Here is a 15,951-nt window from a genome sequence, read left to right on the forward strand (position 1 = left end):
GTTAAGTTTCCTCTTTATTTAATAATTTAGTTTTCTTCATTTTTTTATTTTCATTGTTTGTCTTTTTACTCTTCTTTTCCCCCTTTTTTTCTGTTTTTCTATCATTTATCTTCCACTTTTCCTTTATTTCTATTTCCTCTTTTTATGTGAATAGTTTTATACTTTTCTGTTAAGTTTCCTCTTTCCTCTAATGTCATGTATGTTGTCTGTTCCTTTTCCGCTCCATTTTCTATTTTCTTCTTTTTATGTGTGTAGTTTTATAGTATTTCTGTTAACTTTCCTTTTTATTCAATTATTTAGTTTTCTTTATTTTTTTAATTTTATTGTTTGTCTTTTGCTGTTCTTTTCCCCCCTTTTTCTATTTTCTTCTATTTATGTGTAGTTTCATAGTATTTCTGTTGACTTTCATCTTTGTTTAATAATTTAGTTTTCTTTTTTTTATTTCATTGTTTGTCTTTTAATCTTCTTTTCCCCCTTTTTTCTGTATTTCTATTCTTAATCTTCCACTTTTCCTTTGTTTCTATTTCCTCTTTTTATGTGTATAGTTTTGTACTTCTTCTGTTAAGTTTCCTTTTTTATTTAAAATTTTACTTTTCTTTTTTTTTTAATTACATTGTTTGTCTTTTACTGTCCTTTTCCCCCTTTTTTCAGTTTTTCTATCATTAATCTTCCACTTTTCCTTTATTTCTATTTCCTCTTTTTATTTGTACAGTTTTAGACTTTTCAGTTAAGTTTCCTCTTTATTTAATGATTTAGTTTTCTTCATTTTTTTATTTTCATTGTTTGTCTTTTACTCTTCTTTTCACCCTTTTTTTCTGTTTATCTACCAGTAATCTTCCACATTTCCTTTATTTCTATTTCCTCGTTTTATGTGAATAGTTTTATACTTTTCTGTTAAGTTTCCTCTTTCCTCTAATGTCATGTATGTTGTCTGTTCCTTTTCCGCTCTATTTTCTATTTTCTTCTTTTTATGTGTGTAGTTTTATAGTATTTCTGTTAAATTTCCTTTTTATTTAATGATTTAATTTTCTTTATTTTTTCAATTTTATTGTTTGTCTTTTACTGTTCTTTTCCCCCTTTTTTCTGTATTTCTATTCTTTATCTTCCACTTTTCCTTTATTTCTATTTCCTCTTTTTATTTGTACAGTTTTATACTTTTCAGTTAAGTTGCCTCTTTCCTCCAATGTCATGTGTGTTGTCAGCCCATCCAAATGTATAAAACACCCACAAACAGTATGACAGAGTTAAACAGGACAGGAAGACAGAGTATGAATAGAGATAAATTCAACACATGTGAGGAGAGGAAAGGAGGAAAAAAAAAAAAAACCTCAGTAGCATAAGCATAATACACTTCACCACATGAACAGACTTATAAGGCCTAATAGTAAATAAATATAATGTTTAGGCTGGGGCCCAATAATGAACTAAAATAAAATGTTTTATGCTTTTCTGTTAACTTTCCTCTTTGCTCTAATGTAATGTATGTTGTCTTTTACTGTTCTTTTCCCCCTTTTTTCTATTTTCTTCTTTTTATGTGTGTAGTTTTATAGTATTTCTGTTAAGTTTCCTTTTTATTTAATTATTTAGTTTTCTGTTTTTTTTATTTCATTGTTTGTCTTTTACTGTACTTTTTTTCCCTTTTTTCTGTATTTCTCTTCTTAATCTTCCACTTTTCCTTTATTTCTATTTCCTCTTTTTATTTTTACAGTTTTATACTTTTCAGTTAAGTTTCCTCTTTATTTAATAATTTAGTTTTCTTCATATTTTTATTTTCATTGTTTGTCTTTTACTCTTCTTTTCACCCTTTTTTTCAGTTTTTCTATCATTAATCTTCCACTTTTCCTTTATTTCTATTTCCTCTTTTTGTTTGTACAGTTTTATACTTTTCTGTTAAGTTTCCTCTTTATTTAATAATTTAGTTTTCTTCATTTTTTTATTTTCATTGTTTGTCTTTTACTCTTCTTTTCCCCCTTTTTTTCTGTTTTTCTATCATTTATCTTCCACTTTTCCTTTATTTCTATTTCCTCTTTTTATGTGAATAGTTTTATACTTTTCTGTTAAGTTTCCTCTTTCCTCTAATGTCATGTATGTTGTCTGTTCCTTTTCCGCTCTATTTTCTATTTTCTTCTTTTTATGTGTGTAGTTTTATAGTATTTCTGTTAACTTTCCTTTTTATTCAATGATTTAGTTTTCTTTATTTTATTTCATTGTTTGTCTTTTACTGTTCTTTTCCCCCTTTTTTCTGTATTTCTATTCGTAATCTTCCACTTTTCCTTTGTTTCTATTTCCTCTTTTTATGTGTATAGTTTTGTACTTCTTCTGTTAAGTTTCCTTTTTTATTTAAAATTTTACTTTTCTTTTTTTTTAATTACATTGTTTGTCTTTTACTGTCCTTTTCCCCCTTTTTTCAGTTTTTCTATCATTAATCTTCCACTTTTCCTTTATTTCTATTTCCTCTTTTTATTTGTACAGTTTTAGACTTTTCAGTTAAGTTTCCTCTTTATTTAATAATTTAGTTTTCTTCATTTTTTTATTTTCATTGTTTGTCTTTTACTCTTCTTTTCCCCCTTTTTTTCTGTTTTTCTATCATTAATCTTCCACTTTTCCTTTATTTCTATTTCCTCTTTTTATGTGAATAGTTTTATACTTTTCTGTTAAGTTTCCTCTTTCCTCTAATGTCATGTATGTTGTCTGTTCCTTTTCCGCTCTATTTTCTATTTTCTATTTTCTTCCTTTTATGTGTGTAGTTTTATAGTATTTCTGTTAACTTTCCTTTTTATTTAATGATTAAATTGTCTTTATTTTTTCAATTTTATTGTTTGTCTTTTACTGTTCTTTTCCCCGTTTTGTCTATTTTCTTCTATTTATGTGTGTAGTTTTGTAGTATTTCTGTTAAGTTTCCTTTTTATTTAATGATTTAGTTTTCTTTTTTTATTTCATTGTTTATCTTTTACTGTTCTTTTCCCCCTTTTTTCTGTATTTCTATTCTTTATCTTCCACTTTTCCTTTATTTCTATTTCCTCTTTTTATTTGTACAGTTTTATACTTTTCAGTTAAGTTGCCTCTTTCCTCCAATGTCATGTGTGTTGTCAGCCCATCCAAATGTATAAAACACCCACAAACAGTATGACAGAGTTAAACAGGACAGGAAGACAGAGTATGAATAGAGAGAAATTCAACACATGTGAGGAGAGGAAAGGAGGAAAAAAAAAAAAAACCTCAGTAGCATAAGCATAATACACTTCACCACATGAACAGACTTATAAGGCCTAATAGTAAATAAATATAATGTTTAGGCTGGGGCCCAATAATGAACTAAAATAAAATGTTTTATGCTTTTCTGTTAACTTTCCTCTTTGCTCTAATGTAATGTATGTTGTCTTTTACTGTTCTTTTCCCCCTTTTTTCTATTTTCTTCTTTTTATGTGTGTAGTTTTATAGTATTTCTGTTAAGTTTCCTTTTTATTTAATTATTTAGTTTTCTGTTTTTTTTATTTCATTGTTTGTCTTTTACTGTTCTTTTTTTCCCTTTTTTCTGTATTTCTATTCTTAATCTTCCACTTTTCCTTTATTTCTATTTCCTCTTTTAATTTTTACAGTTTTACACTTTTCAGTTAAGTTTCCTCTTTATTTAATAATTTAGTTTTCTTCATATTTTTATTTTCATTGTTTGTCTTTTACTCTTCTTTTCACCCTTTTTTTCAGTTTTTCTATCATTAATCTTCCACTTTTCCTTTATTTCTATTTCCTCTTTTTGTTTGTACAGTTTTATACTTTTCTGTTAAGTTTCCTCTTTATTTAATAATTTAGTTTTCTTCATTTTTTTATTTTCATTGTTTGTCTTTTTACTCTTCTTTTCCCCCTATTTTTCTGTTTTTCTATCATTTATCTTCCACTTTTCCTTTATTTCTATTTCCTCTTTTTATGTGAATAGTTTTATACTTTTCTGTTAAGTTTCCTCTTTCCTCTAATGTCATGTATGTTGTCTGTTCCTTTTCCGCTCTATTTTCTATTTTCTTCTTTTTATGTGTGTAGTTTTATAGTATTTCTGTTAACTTTCCTTTTTATTCAATGATTTAGTTTTCTTTATTTTTTTAATTTTATTGTTTGTCTTTTGCTGTTCTTTTCCCCCCTTTTTCTATTTTCTTCTATTTATGTGTGTAGTTTCATAGTATTTCTGTTGACTTTCATCTTTGTTTAATAATTTAGTTTTCTTTTTTTTATTTCATTGTTTGTCTTTTAATCTTCTTTTCCCCCTTTTTTCTGTATTTCTATTCTTAATCTTCCACTTTTCCTTTATTTCTATTTCCTCTTTTTATGTGTATAGTTTTGTACTTCTTCTGTTAAGTTTCCTTTTTTATTTAAAATTTTACTTTTATTTATTTTTTAAATTACATTGTTTGTCTTTTACTGTCCTTTTCCCCCTTTTTTCAGTTTTTCTATCATTAATCTTCCACTTTTCCTTCATTTTATTTCCTCTTTTTATTTGTACAGTTTTAGACTTTTCAGTTAAGTTTCCTCTTTATTTAATAATTTAGTTTTCTTCATTTTTTTTATTTTCATTGTTTGTCTTTTACTCTTCTTTTCCCCCTTTTTTTCTGTTTTTCTATCATTAATCTTCCACTTTTCCTTTATTTCTATTTCCTCTTTTTATGTGAATAGTTTTATACTTTTCTGTTAAGTTTCCTCTTTCCTCTAATGTCATGTATGTTGTCTGTTCCTTTTCCGCTCTATTTTCTATTTTCTTCCTTTTATGTGTGTAGTTTTATAGTATTTCTGTTAACTTTCATCTTTGTTTAATAATTTAGTTTTCTTTTTTTTATTTCATTGTTTGTCTTTTACTGTTCTTTTCCCCATTTTTTCTGTATTTCTATTCTTAATCTTCCACTTTTCCTTTATTTCTATTTCCTCTTTTTATTTGTACAGTTTTATACTTTTCAGTTAAGTTTCCTCTTTCCTCCAATGTCATGTGTGTTGTCAGCCCGTCCAAATGTATAAAACACCCACAAACAGTATGACAGAGTTAAACAGGACAGGAAGACAGAGTATGAATAGAGAGAAATTCAACACATGTGAGGAGAGGAAAGGAGGAAAAAAAAAAAAAACCTCAGTAGCATAAGCATAATACACTTCACCACATGAACAGACTTATAAGGCCTAATAGTAAATAAATATAATGTTTAGGCTGGGGCCCAATAATGAACTAAAATAAAATGTTTTATGCTTTTCTGTTAACTTTCCTCTTTGCTCTAATGTAATGTATGTTGTCTTTTACTGTTCTTTTCCCCCTATTTTCTATTTCTTCTTTTTATGTGTGTAGTTTTATAGTATTTCTGTTAAGTTTCCTTTTTATTTAATTATTTAGTTTTCTGTTTTTTTTATTTCATTGTTTGTCTTTTACTGTTCTTTTTTTCCCCTTTTTTCTGTATTTCTATTCTTAATCTTCCACTTTTCCTTTATTTGTATTTCCTCTTTTTATGTGTACAGTTTTATACTTTTCAGTTAAGTTTCCTCTTTATTTAATAATTTAGTTTTCTTCATATTTTTATTTTCATTGTTTGTCTTTTACTCTTCTTTTCACCCTTTTTTTCAGTTTTTCTGTCATTCATCTTCCACTTTTCCTTTATTTCTATTTCCTCTTTTTGTTTGTACAGTTTTATACTTTTCTGTTAAGTTTCCTCTTTATTTAATAATTTAGTTTTCTTCATTTTTTTATTTTCATTGTTTGTCTTTTACTCTTCTTTTCCCCCTTTTTTTCTGTTTTTCTATCATTTATCTTCCACTTCTCCTTTATTTCTATTTCCTCTTTTTATGTGAATAGTTTTATACGTTTCTGTTAAGTTTCCTCTTTCCTCTAATGTCATGTATGTTGTCTGTTCCTTTTCCGCTCTATTTTCTATTTTCTTCTTTTTATGTGTGTAGTTTTATAGTATTTCTGTTAACTTTCCTTTTTATTCAATGATTTAGTTTTCTTTATTTTTTTAATTTTATTGTTTGTCTTTTGCTGTTCTTTTCCCCCCTTTTTCTATTTTCTTCTATTTATTTGTGTAGTTTCATAGTATTTCTGTTAACTTTCATCTTTGTTTAATAATTTAGTTTTCTTTTTTTTATTTCATTGTTTGTCTTTTACTGTTCTTTTCCCCCTTTTTTCTGTATTTCTATTCTTAATCTTCCACTTTTCCTTTGTTTCTATTTCCTCTTTTTATGTGTATAGTTTTGTACTTCTTCTGTTAAGTTTCCTTTTTTATTTAAAATTTTACTTTTCTTTATTTTTTTAATGACATTGTTTGTCTTTTACTGTCCTTTTCCCCCTTTTTTTCAGTTTTTCTATGATTAATCTTCCACTTTTCCTTTATTTCTATTTCCTCTTTTTATTTGTACAGTTTTAGACTTTTCAGTTAAGTTTCCTCTTTATTTAATAATTTAGTTTTCTTCATTTTTTTATTTTCATTGTTTGTCTTTTACTCTTCTTTTCACCCTTTTTTTCTGTTTATCTACCAGTAATCTTCCACTTTTCCTTTATTTCTATTTCCTCGTTTTATGTGAATAGTTTTATACTTTTCTGTTAAGTTTCCTCTTTCCTCTAATGTCATGTATGTTGTCTGTTCCTTTTCCGCTCTATTTTCTATTTTCTTCTTTTTATGTGTGTAGTTTTATAGTATTTCTGTTAACTTTCCTTTTTATTTAATGATTAAATTGTCTTTATTTTTTCAATTTTATTGTTTGTCTTTTACTGTTCTTTTCCCCCTTTTGTCTGTTTTCTTCTATTTATGTGTGTAGTTTTGTAGTATTTCTGTTAAGTTTCCTTTTTATTTAATGATTTAGTTTTCTTTTTTTATTTCATTGTTTATCTTTTACTGTTCTTTTCCCCATTTTTTCTGTATTTCTATTCTTTATCTTCCACTTTTCCTTTATTTCTATTTCCTCTTTTTATTTGTACAGTTTTATACTTTTCAGTTAAGTTTCCTCTTTCCTCCAATGTCATGTGTGTTGTCAGCCCGTCCAAATGTATAAAACACCCACAAACAGTATGACAGAATTAAACAGGACAGGAAGACAGAGTATGAATAGAGAGAAATTCAACACATGTGAGGAGAGGAAAGGAGGAAAAAAGAATAATAACCTCACTAACATAAGCATAATACACTTCACCACATGAACAGACTTATAAGGCCAAATAGTAAATAAATATAATGTTTAGGCTGGGGCCCAATAATGAACTAAAATAAAATGTTTTATGCTTTTCTGTTAACTTTCCTCTTTGCTCTAATGTAATGTATGTTGTCTTTTACTGTTCTTTTCCCCGTTTTGTCTATTTTCTTCTATTTATGTGTGTAGTTTTGTAGTATTTCTGTTAAGTTTCCTTTTTATTTGATGATTTAGTTTTCTTTTTTTATTTCATTGTTTATCTTTTACTGTTCTTTTCCCCCTTTTTTTCTGTATTTCTATTCTTAATCTTACACTTTTCCTTTATTTCTATTTCCTCTTTTTATTTGTACAGTTTTATACTTTTCAGTTAAGTTTCCTCTTTATTTAATAATTTAGTTTTCTTCATTTTTTTTATTTTCATTGTTTGTCTTTTACTTTTCTTTTCACCCTTTTTTTCTGTTTTTCTATCATTAATCTTCCACTTTTCCTTTATTTCTATTTCCTCGTTTTATTTGTACAGTTTTATACTTTTCAGTTAAGTTTCCTCTTTCCTCTAATGTCATGTGTGTTGTCAGCCCGTCCAAATGTATAAAACACCCACAAACAGTATGACAGAGTTAAACAGGACAGGAAGACAGAGTATGAATAGAGAGAAATTCAACACATGTGAGGAGAGGAAAGGAGAAAAAAAAAATAATAACCTCACTAACATAAGCATAATACACTTCACCACATGAACAGACTTATAAGGCCTAAAAGTAAATAAATATAATGTTTAGGCTGGGGCCCAATAATGAACTAAAATAAAATGTTTTATGCTTTTCTGTTAACTTTCCTCTTTGCTCTAATGTAATGTATGTTGTCTTTTACTGTTCTTTTCCCCCTTTTTTCTATTTTCTTCTTTTTACGTGTGTAGTTTTATAGTATTTCTGTTAAGTTTCCTTTTTATTTAATTATTTAGTTTTCTGTTTTTTTTTATTTCATTGTCTTTTACTGTTCTTTTTCCCTTTTTTCTGTATTTCTATTCTTAATCTTCCACTTTTCCTTTATTTCTATTTCCTCTTTTTATTTGTACAGTTTTATACTTTTCAGTTAAGATTCCTCTTTATTTAATAATTTAGTTTTCTTCATTTTTTTATTTTCATTGCTTGTCTTTTACTCTTTTTTCACCCTTTTTTTCTGTTTTTCTATCATTAATCTTCCACTTTTCCTTTATTTCTATTTCCTCTTTTTATTTGTACAGTTTTATAATTTTCAGTTAAGTTTCCTCTTTATTTAATAATTTAGTTTTCTTCATTTTTTTATTTTCATTGTTTGTCTTTTACTCTTCTTTTCACCCTTTTTTTCTGTTTATCTATCATTAATCTTCCACTTTTCCTTTATTTCTATTTCCTCTTTTTATGTGAATAGTTTTATACTTTTCTGTTAAGTTTCCTCTTTCCTCTAATGTCATGTATGTTGTCTGTTCCTTTTCCGCTCTATTTTCTATTTTCTTCTTTTTATGTGTGTAGTTTTATAGTATTTCTGTTAACTTTCCTTTTTATTTAATGATTAAATTGTCTTTATTTTTTCAATTTTATTGTTTGTCTTTTACTGTTCTTTTCCCCGTGTTGTCTATTTTCTTCTATTTATGTGTGTAGTTTTATAGTATTTCTGTTAAGTTTCCTTTTTATTTAATGATTTAGTTTTCTTTTTTTATTTAATTGTTTATCTTTTACTGTTCTTTTCCCCTTTTTTTTTGTATTTCTATTCTTTATCTTCCACTTTTCCTTTATTTCTATTTCCTCTTTTTATCTGTACAGTTTTATACTTTTCAGTTAAGTTTCCTCTTTCCTCCAATGTCATGTGTGTTGTCAGCCCGTCCAAATGTATAAAACACCCACAAACAGTATGACAGAGTTAAACAGGACAGGAAGACAGAGTATGAATAGAGAGAAATTCAACACATGTGAGGAGAGGAAAGGAGGAAAAAAGAATAATAACCTCACTAACATAAGCATAATACACTTCACCACATGAACAGACTTATAAGGCCAAATAGTAAATAAATATAATGTTTAGGCTGGGGCCCAATAATGAACTAAAATAAAATGTTTTATGCTTTTCTGTTAACTTTCCTCTTTGCTCTAATGTCATGTATGTTGTCTTTTACTGTTCTTTTCCCCCTATTTTCAATTTTCTTCTTTTTACGTGTGTAGTTTTATAGTATTTCTGTTAAGTTTCCTTTTTATTTAATTATTTAGTTTTCTTTTTTTATTTCATTGTTTATCTTTTACTGTTCTTTTTCCCTTTTTTCTGTATTTCTATTCTTAATCTTCCACTTTTCCTTTATTTCTATTTCCTCTTTTTATTTGTACAGTTTTATACTTTTCAGTTAAGTTTCCTCTTTATTTAATAATTTAGTTTTCTTTTTTATTTCATTGTTTGTCTTTTACTGTTCTCTTCCCCCTTTTTTCTGTTTTTCTATCATTAATCTTCCATTTTTCCTTTATTTCTATTTCCTCTTTTTATTTGTACGTTTTCATACTTTTCAGTTAAGTTTCCTCTTTATTTAATAATTTAGTTTTCTTCATTTTTTTATTTTCATTGTTTGTCTTTTACTCTTCTTTTCCCCCTTTTTTTCCTGTATTTCTATTCTTAATCTTCCACTTTTCCTTTATTTCTATTTCCTCTTTTTATATGAATAGTTTTATACTTTTCTGTTAAGTTTCCTCTTTCCTCTAATGTCATGTATGTTGTCTGTTCCTTTTCCGCTCTATTTTCTATTTTCTTCTTTTTATGTGTGTAGTTTTATAGTATTTCTGTTAACTTTCATCTTTGTTTAATAATTTAGTTTTCTTTTTTTATTTCATTGTTTGTCTTTTACTGTTCTTTTCCCCCTTTTTTCTGTATTTCTATTCTTAATCTTCCACTTTTCCTTTATTTCTATTTCCTCTCTTTATGTGTATAGTTTTATACTTTTCTGTTAAGTTTCCTCTTTCCTCTAATGTCATGTATGTTGTCTGTTCCTTTTCCGCTCTATTTTCTTCTTTTTATGTGTGTAGTTTTATAGTATTTCTGTTAACTTCCCTTTTTATTTAATGATTTAATTTTCTTTATTTTTTCAATTTTATTGTTTGTCTTTTACTGTTCTTTTCCCCGTTTTGTCTATTTTCTTCTATTTATGTGTGTAGTTTTGTAGTATTTCTGTTAAGTTTCCTTTTTATTTAATGATTTAGTTTTCTTTTTTTATTTCATTGTTTATCTTTTACTGTTCTTTTCCCCCTTTTTTTCTGTATTTCTATTCTTAATCTTACACTTTTCCTTTATTTCTATTTCCTCTTTTTATTTGTACAGTTTTATACTTTTCAGTTAAGTTTCCTCTTTATTTAATAATTTAGTTTTCTTCATTTTTTTTATTTTCATTGTTTGTCTTTTACTCTTCTTTTCACCCTTTTTTTCTGTTTTTCTATCATTAATCTTCCACTTTTCCTTTATTTCTATTTCCTCGTTTTATTTGTACAGTTTTATACTTTTCAGTTAAGTTTCCTCTTTCCTCTAATGTCATGTGTGTTGTCAGCCCGTCCAAATGTATAAAACACCCACAAACAGTATGACAGAGTTAAACAGGACAGGAAGACAGAGTATGAATAGAGAGAAATTCAACACATGTGAGGAGAGGAAAGGAGAAAAAAATAATAATAACCTCACTAACATAAGCATAATACACTTCACCACTAAAATAAAATGTTTTATGCTTTTCTGTTAACTTTCCTCTTTGCTCTAATGTAATGTATGTTGTCTTTTACTGTTCTTTTCCCCCTATTTTCTATTTTCTTCTTTTTACGTGTGTAGTTTTATAGTATTTCTGTTAAGTTTCCTTTTTATTTAATTATTTAGTTTTCTGTTTTTTTTTATTTCATTGTCTTTTACTGTTCTTTTTCCCTTTTTTCTGTATTTCTATTCTTAATCTTCCACTTTTCCTTTATTTCTATTTCCTCTTTTTATTTGTACAGTTTTATACTTTTCTGTTAAGTTTCCTTTTTATTTAATTATTTAGTTTTCTGTTTTTTTTTATTTCATTGTCTTTTACTGTTCTTTTTCCCTTTTTTCTGTATTTCTATTCTTAATCTTCCACTTTTCCTTTATTTCTATCTCCTCTTTTTATTTGTACAGTTTTATACTTTTCAGTTAAGATTCCTCTTTATTTAATAATTTAGTTTTCTTCATTTTTTTATTTTCATTGTTTGTCTTTTACTCTTTTTTCACCCTTTTTTCTGTTTTTCTATCATTAATCTTCCACTTTTCCTTTATTTCTATTTCCTCTTTTTATTTGTACAGTTTTATAATTTTCAGTTAAGTTTCCTCTTTATTTAATAATTTAGTTTTCTTCATTTTTTTATTTTCATTGTTTGTCTTTTACTTTTCTTTTCACCCTTTTTTTCTGTTTATCTATCATTAATCTTCCACTTTTCCTTTATTTCTATTTCCTCTTTTTATGTGAATAGTTTTATACTTTTCTGTTAAGTTTCCTCTTTCCTCTAATGTCATCTATGTTGTCTGTTCCTTTTCCGCTCTATTTTCTATTTTCTTCTTTTTATGTGTGTAGTTTTATAGTATTTCTGTTAACTTTCCTTTTTATTTAATGATTAAATTGTCTTTATTTTTTCAATTTTATTGTTTGTCTTTTACTGTTCTTTTCCCCGTGTTGTCTATTTTCTTCTATTTATGTGTGTAGTTTTATAGTATTTCTGTTAAGTTTCCTTTTTATTTAATGATTTAGTTTTCTTTTTTTATTTAATTGTTTATCTTTTACTGTTCTTTTCCCCTTTTTTTTTGTATTTCTATTCTTTATCTTCCACTTTTCCTTTATTTCTATTTCCTCGTTTTATTTGTACAGTTTTATACTTTTCAGTTAAGTTTCCTCTTTCCTCCAATGTCATGTATGTTGTCAGCCCGTCCAAATGTATAAAACACCCACAAACAGTATGACAGAGTTAAACAGGACAGGAAGACAGAGTATGAATAGAGAGAAATTCAACACATGTGAGGAGAGGAAAGGAGGAAAAAAAATAATAACCTCACTAACATAAGCATAATACACTTACACTTATAGTATTTCTGTTTCCTTTTTATTTAATGATTTAGTTTTCTGTTTTTTTTATTTCATTGTTTGTCTTTTACTGTTCTTTTTTCCCTTTTTTCTGTATTTCTATTCTTAATCTTCCACTTTTCCTTTATTTCTATTTCCTCTTTTTATGTATATAGTTTTATACTTTTCTGTTAAGTTTCCTCTTTCCTCTAATGTAATGTATGTTGTCTGTTCCTTTTCCGCTCTATTTTCTATTTTCTTCTTTTTATGTGTGTAGTTTTATAGTATTTCTGTTAACTTTCCTTTTTATTTAATGATTTAGTTTTCTTTATTTTTTTAATTTTATTGTTTGTCTTTTGCTGTTCTTTTCCCCCCTTTTTCTATTTTCTTCTATTTATGTGTGTAGTTTTATAGTATTTCTGTTAAGTTTCCTTTTTATTTAATGATTTAGTTTTCTGTTTTTTTTTATTTCATTGTTTGTCTTTTACTGTTCTTTTCCCCCTTTTTTCTGTATTTCTATTCTTAATCTTCCACTTTTCCTTTATTTCTATTTCCTCTTTTTATTTGTACAGTTTTATACTTTTCAGTTAAGTTTCCTCTTTATTTAATAATTTAGTTTTCTTCATTTTTTTATTTTCATTGTTTGCCTTTTACTCTTCTTTTCACTCTTTTTTTCTGTTTTTCTATCATTAATCTTCCACTTTTCCTTTATTTCTATTTCCTCTTTTTATTTGTACAGTTTTATACTTTTTAGTTAAGTTTCCTCTTTATTTAATAATTTAGTTTTCTTTTTTTATTTCATTGTTTGTCTTTTACTGTTCTTTTCCCCCTTTTTTCTGTATTTCTATTCTTAATCTTCCACTTTTCCTTTATTTCTATTTCCTCTTTTTATTTGTACAGTTTTATACTTTTCTGTTAAGTTTCCTCTTTCCTCTAATGTCATGTATGTTGTCTGTTCTTTTTCCACTCTTTTTTTCTAATTCCTCTTTTTATCTGTATAGTTTTGTACTGCTAAGTTTCCTTTTTACTTAAAACTTAAGTTTTCTTCATTTTTTTCCTCTAATGTCATGTATGTTGTCTGTTCCTTTTCCTCTCTATTTTCTATTTCTTCTTTTAATGTGTGTAGTTTTATAGTATTTCTGTTAGTTAAAGTTTCCTTTTTTAGTTTACACTTAAGTTTTCTTAATTTTTTCAATTTCATTGTTTGTCTTTTGCTGTTCTTTTCCCACTTTTTTCTATTTTCTTCTATTTATGTGTGTAGTTTTATAGTATTTCTGTTAAGTTTCCTTTTTAGTTAATACTTACATTTTCGTTATTTTTTATTTTCATTGTTTGTCTTTTACTGTTCTTTTTTCTGTATTTTGTTAAGATAATCTGTTATTCTGTCTCTTTTTCAGTCTCTGTTGTCTGTCTCTGTGTATGGGGGTCACTATCTGTGTGACGAACGTCACTATCAAATGCATCATGGATTAATCATGCAATATGCTTTTGATACAATGATCATAATCCTGTGTTAATATTAATTTAGAAACTGTGATTACTCTAAATACATATATTCCATCTGTTAAAACTGATTAAGATTCTATAATTGCAAAAAAATATATATTTTATGTTTCATACTTTAGATTTTAGATTGCATGTGGACATTGCAAAATCTCCAGTCTCCAATTATTTCTCTGTAAGTCATAACAAGGCAGGAGGTTTGTTTTACAAGTTTTGTTAACAGGTCAGGACACGGCCATGGTGTACTGAGCAGAGAAGATTACTGCTTGGTGACATGACGTGTCCCAATATTGATTAAACTTACGAATCAACGGATCAAGAGGGTGGTACTTCCTGGAAGAAATCTACCTACATTTTTTATCGAAATCTGTCAGAATATAAAAAAGGGTTCAAGGGAAATTATACTGGCCCAGACTTCATGAACCGAACCAGCCTTCTGTGTATCAGGGACTTGTAGTTTGAACCCAGAGACTCTGTAACTGCACATTTCTTGACGTATTGTAATAAAAGTATGTTAAACTGAGAACTTGAACGTCTCCTGCTCATCATTCCCCATCAAACGATCTGCACAGAGAAATGGGTGAGAGGATTTACTGTTGGAGTCTTGCTTTCCCTCTTCTTAATTTGCCTAATGTTTTTGCAGTCAGAAATCAATTCCAAATTTGGGTTAAAGCTATCATAAATAAATGTATAACATTCTATAAACTGCCACAGTATAAATACATGCATATTTGCATTGATAGAAAAACCTACCTTAAACCAAAGCAGCATTACAATTTCTACATCTTTGCTTCTGACATCTTGATGCTCCTGTAAAGGAAGTTAAAAACACACACACAACTAACCTACCTTGCTTTCTGTTTTTCTTTCTTTGGGAGCAGTTCACCTTCTCAACAGCCTGCTCCAACAGATCGTGCTCCAGCGACAGATCTCTCATCTCCTTTTCAATCACCTTCACTCGAGTGCTACTCTTCTGTGGACAGTTTGAAGGAAAATTATAGGATCTATAGTTATGTCTACACTGCAAAAAAAGAAAAATTGGGTGAACTCAAAATTTCAAGGCAACAAACTTCGATCAAATTTTAAGTTGGACAATTAAACTAAATATTAATTTTTAATAACTTTAATCTTAATTTTTAACTTTTAATCCTTACTTCTAACTTCTGCAATGTGCTGAATTGGCACCATTGTAACGCTGCTATGAAATGTCAGCTAATGTTGCGAACACAATTTTGAGTTAGCATTGATAAGGTAATGGCTACCCTTGTAGCTGTAACAAGCAGCACCGCTAGCATCAGTTAGCCGCTAGCATCAGTTAGCCGCTAGCTTTCGATAATGACTGAAAACCTGTTTATGTTTAAAGTTGAAGTTAATGTTGAAAAGCTTGCCTTCTCCAACAAACGACGCACAACACCGCACAACACAGCTCAGAATAAAATTCCCGTATCATTTTAATTAATCTAATTAGGGGTTGCTTACCTGTGTGGACTCAAGCTAATATAAGGCAGCACAACCACAATGAGACTTCAAGTGCAGTGCCAACTCGGAAAGTTGGCTTTCCCGCCTTTCACAACAAAGAAATAAGAGTTAACAGAACTATTGTCTCTTGTTTTGAACCCCAATGTAAAGATATAAGTAACAACTCACCAACTTGTTTTCGAGCATACAACTGGCTCGCTTTGTTCTGCTTACATTATTACCCTAAATGTCAATAATTTAGATTTCCAAGTTTTACCAACTTAAATCACTGTTTTAGGCCACAAAATACAACTTTGCTTTTTTGCAGTGTATAGTTTCAGTTTTAACATTTTATTCATTAAGTTGCTTTTATTTTGGTTGAATCAATGATCCATCAAAGAGCAAAACTGAGTCAGTTAGTGTGCAAATGTGCCAGGTTACCAGTAACAACGGTTTTTGAAGGAAAGTAGATAAGAACCACAACTTTATGTCAATATTCTACATCAATTGTTACCAATGTCAGATGCACAGCGGAAACGCAGCTAATCAGTAACTTTGTTCTCCTCCAAACATGAGGTGTGGATTAGAAAACCTCTTTTGGTAAAAGATAGAAAGAAAGAAAAATGTGACCTGTGACCCCTGGAGGTAGAATAAAAAAACCACAGACCTGTCCGACCCAATATAGTGATGTTCAATATGTTGTGATGCTTTCTGAGCTAAATCATAAAATACATGCTTTTCTTTTTCTATTTCTTCTTTTTATGTGTATA

The 15,951-nt window shown here is 27.7% G+C and overlaps 1 long non-coding RNA gene across 1 annotated transcript in view; it reads right to left on the minus strand.

Annotated features, from left to right (window-relative positions):
- LOC131975259 (uncharacterized) overlaps positions 1-15,282 on the minus strand; it is an 83,592-nt gene extending 68,310 nt beyond the window's left edge. Inside the window, exons 1-2 of the long non-coding RNA XR_009394709.1 lie at positions 15,203-15,282; positions 14,573-14,696 (exon numbers count right to left, since the gene is read on the minus strand). This is a non-coding gene — a long non-coding RNA (uncharacterized LOC131975259). The remainder of the gene's footprint in view (positions 1-14,572; positions 14,697-15,202) is intronic.
- Positions 15,283-15,951: the final 669 nt, after the last annotated feature.

This window comes from Centropristis striata, chromosome 7 (assembly GCF_030273125.1).
Source record: "Centropristis striata isolate RG_2023a ecotype Rhode Island chromosome 7, C.striata_1.0, whole genome shotgun sequence".
Lineage (NCBI taxonomy): Eukaryota > Metazoa > Chordata > Actinopteri > Perciformes > Serranidae > Centropristis > Centropristis striata.